Source organism: Uranotaenia lowii, chromosome 3 (assembly GCF_029784155.1).
Source record: "Uranotaenia lowii strain MFRU-FL chromosome 3, ASM2978415v1, whole genome shotgun sequence".
Classification (NCBI taxonomy): domain Eukaryota; kingdom Metazoa; phylum Arthropoda; class Insecta; order Diptera; family Culicidae; genus Uranotaenia; species Uranotaenia lowii.
The window spans coordinates 44,937,420-44,945,494 of NC_073693.1; positions in this window are offsets into that span (position 1 = coordinate 44,937,420).

The window sequence follows — 8,075 nt, forward strand, 5'->3', positions numbered from 1 at the left end:
ATAGAAACAAGAAAACCAACCAATATTTATTTTTTTAATATTCATCACATGAAAAACCGCGAAAAACATACAACATACATAAGTTCATTCAAGTGTCGTATTTGATTACTTATAGCATTAGTAAAAAATTAAATTTTGCAATTCAGAGGAGTGGAGCTCAGAGTTACAAAAAACGTAGGGGAGAGTGGGGATACTTGATCCCTTTTTCTTATTTTCACCATATCTTTTTGGAAAAATTTAGCAAGTCGCACTCTTTTACATTTTCTGACAGCGTGTAACTTCAAGTTTCTATGCTCCTAAAATTAGAACGATACTTGAACCCGTAGATGAATTAGAAGCATTTTCGTGGGAGTAAAAAAATTGCGATATTTTTTAAGTTAGGGAATACTTGATCCTTTATTCAGGAAGAACTAATCCATGGAAAAAATCAAACAAAACCCCAAGATAGAATGTTAATTGACTATTTTGGTCATGTTTGTTCGCATTTCACAATCTATAATTGTCAGAAATAATATTCTAAAGCTTATTCTCAACCCTTAAGACATTGCATACTTACGGGCGCAATTTTTTATAAACAAGAGAAAATCAATTATTTTAGCCCTTTTCTTCAGAAAATTGATGGATGAATATTAGCTATTGGATAAATATTAATAATCTCGTAATCAGCAATGATCACGATCCATTGAGAAGAAGAATATACCGGGATCATTTGTACCCAAATATTAGGGATCAATTCTACCCATAATCAAAATTTTAGAAAACTTTTTCTGAAAAAAGTTGGGAGTTTTCCATCGCTTTGAAAATATTGCATTTTGAAGTTCATATTACACTCGAAAGATTGATGTGTTGGAATAAATATTTTTGTTATAATATTTCCATGTTAGAAACGTTTAAAAATGATGAAGAAAGATCTTCAAGTCACATTTTGTAAAAATTTTCAAACAAAGTTTAATAACCCGAAAACTTATTTTGTTAAAATTTTTGAGCCTCAACCATTGCTGTTTTGTTCCATTTGGCACATTTTTCTAGAACATTTGATCTTTGTACGACATTCCAGTTTCGAGATATAGCTAAGGAATCAAGTATCCCCAGGGATCAAGTATCCTCATTCACCCCTACTTAAAAATTCTGCAAAAAATCATGGATGAGTTTTGGACCAAAACGAAGCTTTTAAGACCCCAGGGTTTGAGAAATTCAGAAATGACCCCAAATCGACTCAGTCTAATATGCAACCCTTGTGCAAAAATTTATATGTTCAAATATTTTACAAATTTTTTTTAAACATAATCGAAGCATCAATTCTCAATTTTCATTTTGTAATTAGGTATGCTTTTCAAAATGGTTTTTTATGGGAGTAATTTATATCTTGATTTGGCATCCAATATCTGATATCTTAATCTGCTTTTTCAAAACGAAATGAATAGGTACCTTAAGCTAGAAATGGGTCAGTTATTAATACGTGTATATTAAAAATCGTTCATGTGATCAAAAAAAGAAGAAAATAAAAGTAATCTTAAGACAATTCATTAAAATATTTGAAAAATAGAAATGTTGTTAGTAAAAAAAATCCCTTTTCAATCTTGATATCTCCATTTAGTAAGCTCATGCTTTTTTATTCATTGGATCGTCAGATCGTGGTCAGTTTTTCCCATCAAAAAGTACTTCGTCTTACCAATTTGCTGGTACACTTAACCCATCTTCCTCAATTCCCTTTCTTTTATATCTCAATATTATCCTTTTGAGAATTAATAGGGACAGTTTGGTAGATAGATTTAGTTCCATCGAAATTAACTGGAGTTGGTTAATTTTGTGCCACTGAATCACGTATCCATGTCAGCTAAGCTAACAGAATCTGACCAAAATATTACTGAATAAATGAAATGTAGAATTCATATAAACGTTAAAACGGACAGTAAAATGCAAAGTGAACAAAGGAAAATAACTTTAAAGGCTTTTGAAATGGGCGAAAATAAAAATTTTTGTCACGAAAACTCTGGCTTTCTGGCAATTATGGTAATTTTTGCAAAACTATCGCAAATACAAATTTTTTAAGACATTCTTGGCAGTATTTAAAAAATATTCACTTCTGTACGATTGTTCTTGTAAACAAAAGTTTTTTTTACATTCTTAATTGATTGAAAAATGATTTTGAAGCAAAGTGTGCACATCTTTTTCTGGCTTCGATCAATTTTTTTAAATAAGATTTTCAATTTTTTGGTTCGATTCCTTAGTATGAAAAAAATCGATTTTGTTGGTTTTTTTTCGATTCGACATTTCGATTTTTTGGATTCCTTTTCTCGCTGAACCAAGATATTAATATCAAATATAGATTACCGATTTAAAATCAAACAGTGCCAACTGTTGATCATCTGGTTTAAGCTGGCAAGATTATTGCCTAAATATTTAATACTAAATTTAGAAATTATCCGGTTGAGCGAATTTCCTTGAAAAAAGCGTGGTTTTGCGCGGATCTATTCACCTTATTTGCAAAACAAAACAAAAATTTAACTTTTCTAATGTTCATTTGTGCGGCCAAGAAACGAAATTGTCAGCCTAAAGTACGATTCAAAATATCTGCTGTGGGGTTTCGATAAAAAAATAATTTTTTTTTGAAAATTTTTATTGAATAATATCTGGGATTCCCTCAAATTTGCCCGTATGTGTCCCAGATTTTGGGTTCAGAATTTTGAATTTAAGTGCACGGATTTTGCCAGGTTTTCAGATAGAATTTGCCCGGCCCGGATACGCGTGAAGAAAATTCTGTCAATCTATAATCAATTCGATATTGAAATTTTATTGGCTTTTGAAGAGTTTTTGTGTGGAGATTTCATACATAAATTTTAACGTTACTATAAGTAGCTCTTCCTTGTTAACACTGGAAATGATCGATCTATCAGAGATCGATCCTCCAGTTTCGATTTTTGATGTGGATCGATCCTTTGATCGTTTCACTGAATCGATCTTGGAGATCGTTCATTTTTTGAAAATCGAACAATCCTAGTATCGTCAGTACTTCAAAAACACGTAAATTTTTATGTTTGCAAAAAATAGCAGAATAGCCTACTTGTTAGAAACTGGCATCCCTGCCTAATCACTTTCCAACAGGCCGCTGACAATTCCAGTTCAGTGACTGATGATCATCGTTTTGGGGGATACGTCATTCCTTCTCTGCTTTAGCGGCACGCTAGTTTGGTGAAAATTTCCCGGCAATTATTTCTAATTAATAAATAGTGTTAAATATCGTTAAAAATTATTAGCAAGTTCAGTGTAGCTTTCTCGATGCGATTTGCAATCGCGTTGTGCTTTAGAAACCAAAGCAACAACTGTAAAAGATAGGTTAGATTTGTGATACTTGATCCCTTTTCCCTTTTCTTATTTTCATCATATCTTTTTGGGAAAATTTAGCAACTCGCCGTCTTTTGCATTTTTTGACAGCGTGTAATTTAAAGTTTATAAGTTCCAAAAGTAAGAACGATACATGAGCTCTTAGATGGACTAGAGTTACAGGAGACTTGATGCCTAATTCAGAGTGCCCTGACCCTAGGCCAAAATCTAGAAAAATCCGAAGATAATAGGATCGTTGACTAGTTTTTGCCACGTTAGTTCTCATTTCATAGTTGGTAAGTATCAGAAAAAGAGATTTCTAAAAGTTTGTCTTCTACCCGAGAGTTATTGTATACTTTAAGGCGCTTTTTTTTTAGTTTTTAAATAGCTACAGTAGTTTTAATCTTATTAATCGGATAAATACTGGATAAACATTAGTTATTGAACAGATAAATCCAACAAATGTTCAGTGAAATAACGAAATGAACGAATGAATTGAAATTTGAGAAGATTTCTGAGGTCAAAGCTTGGATGATTTTAAAATATCAAACAGAGAGTGATTTTGCAATGTTTGATGAAGTTTCGGATACATAATTATGCAAATCAATACCATTTTCTGGATCTGTGTGAGTGTATAAATTTTTTTTTTAAACCATGTAACAAAACCGATCGATAAATATTCGTTTCCTCCAAATTCTTGTTCAGAAAAAGAGACTCAAAAATCGATCCAGGAGAAAAAATCTCAATCAAACGCAAACATTCAAACCGAAAATTCTCCAACACAGAAAACGATACACGAATGCCGCCAACTTTGGTGGCCAAGAGGGAACTTCTGCGCCCCATCAAACTCGGGGGAAAACGGAGAATTGACTTGCTAGCTGACTGTGATGGGTGGAAAACACTCCCCCCCCCCCTCAGGTTCCCTTTTCCGCTTCCGTCTATGCAAATGGACTAAACGAAGAGGAAATCCGGCAGAAAAAAAACCAGTCGTGTCCACCGTCTTGCAAACCGAGCGCTCGAGTAAGGGGGGATGATTTACATTTTTTTTCCTCCTAAACCCACACAAATTTTCCTATTGGCGCGGGTTTTTTTCTATTCCATTTTTCTTTCTTAGTAGTAGTTCTTTGGAATTTTCCCACTCACCCGGGGGCCCCCTTGTTGTTGTGGAATTGAGCTGTATGAGTAAATGATGCTCGTCAAAAAATAAAAATGTACAGTACAGTAGAAAAGCGGCGATGGCCGCCGTTTGGAGGATTTCTTTTTTCCAGTTTCTTGCACATTTTCTTTGGTTCTTTTGAGCAAGTTGGATGGACTTGGGTAGGTTTTTTCCTTTCAAAATTTTACGAAACATGACTGGGAATGGGGGAAAAAGGCAAATATGTGCGCACGGGCTGTTGTGCGTCCCGGAAATCTTGGTTCACAACAAGGCGTCCCATTCGAGGGTGTCTAAAAGCCATAAAACCACCCTCGTTCCTTTTCATTTTGTTTTGAGGGTTTGGGGGAACCAAATTAGGAAAAAAAAGTGAAATACGAAAAAAATCTCTGTGGCCGTACTTTGGCTGAGTTTTCCACCTCCATTTCTTACCGAAACGCCACGGGGGGTTCGCCGATTCTCCATCCTCCGTCTCTCGGAGCATGTATTTGCTCGATTTGTTTTGCGTGTTCTAGGTTTTTTTTTCAATTTTCATGCAACTTCCAGGGGGAGGGAACGATACAAACGACGACCATTTATATGAGGGTGACGTTGAGCTGTTGGAAAGTTTTTTTTTCGCGCGCACTCTCTCTGTCTCTATTTAGGAAGGTTGTGAGCAAAAATGAGGGTAAAAAGTGCTTAGCAAGACAATGACGACGGGCTGAACGATGATGACAATGATGAAAATGATGATGGAAATGATGATGATGAGGTTTCGGGTACCTCATCACACAACATCAATGATGACGATTGGAATTATTTTTATGGTACTGCAAATACCGTACCTACTTTGGCTAGGCAGGGGGTGGGTGGTGCTTGTTCGTGAAATTGGCATGAGGGTGAGACTTCTGGGGGTGGTGGAATTGAATGGAAATAGATTTAGTTGAACGAACCAACAAAACGAAAAAAAACTCAAGCTGTGAATTTCTAAATTGAGGGGGTGTGACGCGTGGAAAACCATCATGGCCGAACTTCGGTGGGTTCCATATTTGTTTGATGTTTCTCAACTTTGGCTGCTCGAACATATTCTTAATACTTGTTTGAACTTGTTTAATGTCTAATCTTTAGCTTCAGTTGTTTATAACCCATATGACGCAGGGCCGTAGGAGGAACCGCCTCATGAAGGGGGAGGGGGAGGGGCTCCAGCAAAGCTTGAAATTAGAGATATACTGAACGGCCGAATTTGAAGTATTGACATTTTCAACTATTCGGCCAGCCAAACGAATATAAGGTCGAATATTCTGTCAAGTTTTTAATGTATAAAAATACGAAAGCATTTTTTTTCAATTTCCTTCTATTTCTTCCATCTTAATGTCTCTCATGTTTCAGAGTCAATTATATTCAACCAGATAATTTTACCAGATGATTATAAGATCTATTAGAAGTAGTGGTCATTCTGATTTTCAAAATGTCACCAATAACTGGAAATGCATCAGATGACTTGTCGCTTAACGGGCGTTTATTATCAAAAGAATGGGTTCATGTGAAATATGGGACAAAACAAGTCAAAGCAGGTGTCGAGCAATTTTAAGTTGCTTATTTCATATCGAATTTGAAAGTAGAATTTCAGCAAGATATATTCAAAATAGTTGTTAAAAAGAAAGATGATTGTTAATCTTAAGCATACCATACTTTCTACCACAGGATCGTGCAATTCAGGACGATTTCTTGAAAAATTTGTTAAAAAAGGGCAAATCTGAACAGAAAATAGGACAAAAACATACAAGAGGAAGGTAAAAGAAAATAACTTTTATTTTTTTTTATTGAATCACAGCAGCAGTATTAAGATCGCATCTAAGGATTAAACAAAAATTAATGTTTGTTATGAAATTTTTAAAAAAAAATTTTTGGACACAAGACCTTAAAATTATCAAAGAAAAATTTGAATTTTTTATTTGACTTTGAAAATAATTTGAATAAACCCGGGCAAAATCCGGGGAAGTTTTGAGCAATATCTGAGTATCCCAGCCAGATTTAACTTATCTCTCTTTATTGAATTTATGGGCAAGCCTGGATATATCAATAAAATCTGGAATAAACGATAATCAAAGTATGAAGCTATCTAGAGTGGAAGATACACTGATACACCTAAAATATTCTCTGAAACCATGAGTTTTTGATGACGATGTGGCTTTTTCAAAGATGCTTTTGGATTTTTTATAAATTATTGTGTTAAAGTATTAATTTCAAAAATAACTATTCGGTAAGTATTCGACCGAATAGGCCGCTCAACTATTTGATGAGCCAAATATTCGACTTAACGGTTTTTCGCGGTTTCTGGCAGGCCGAGTATTTGGTGCATCTCTACTTAAAATAAATCTTATAAAAAAATATTTTTTAGTAAGTGCCATTTGATTATTCATTTTTATTTTTTTCTAAAACTTTGTAAGCTTGAATAAATAGTTACTATTTAAAAGGTACCGTCAACTGGGGCAACATGCAACAATTTTCAACTTCAATGGCTTCTAAAAAACTTATGTTCACAGTTAATCGTATCCTTTATGCATCAAAAGTTTTAAGGATGCTGGGGCATCAAATTGGCGTAGTTAAAAAAATTATTGGTTACCTCAGTTATTTTTAATTTTCTAAAAACATGCGATTTTCACCCTCCTTAGAAAATGGGGTAACTTGCAACAAACTTTGTTTTTAATGAAAAATCTTATGAACATGTACGAAAATTCATAGTTTTTAATATATTTGCGATGCCTTAAGGACCATTACGCATGACAACACCAATTGCAGTAGTTTTTGGGTCTGTAAAAACAAATTTTCACATTTTTTCTGAAAATAAGGATGCTGCATACATTTAGGGGTTCAATAATACTACGAAAAATTCTACAAGCTGAAATCATAAAAATAAATGCTTGGATGAATGAAATTTAAATGTTTACAAACGCGTGATGCAAAACATTCATATTCCAGCATATGGAAACGAGATTTACAAGGTATTTCTTTGATTTGCATTTTGTTGCATTTAACCCCAGACACCTAACTGAATTTTAAAAATATTCATTTAAAAAAATTGGGTGATTGTTCGAAAAATATTTTTACACCAACAATGTTGGTATAACATGAGGAAACCTGTAAAAAGTTTGTAGGTAATTTTATCAAGCCGATCCGTCATACTGGGTAAAGTTTTTTTCGGCATCAAAAAATGGCAAAATTTGTACATTTATTGCTCGATTTTTCAAATTTTACATAAAAATAAAAAACTTAAGACAACTAGCTTAAGATGCGAGAAATTATGTCATCATCATTTTGTTATCATTAAAAGATAACTTTTTTACAATACATTAAATTAAAAATTGATTCAATGTAGTGTTATATAAATGTTGCATCGAACCCCGCTGTTGCATGATGCCCCGTTTGACGGTACTGAATTCTTTAAAACAGTTGCCACAATTTGCATAATCAAGCGTGAGTTAGAAAATATTCATCGATGGTTAAAATCATTGATTTTTTTTCAAAAGGTAGATTCAGCTTATTTGATTTGGGCATAGAATAGGTTTTTTTGAGAAAGCCTTCAATTTCTTGAAAAAAGTTTATTCTATCAAATTCT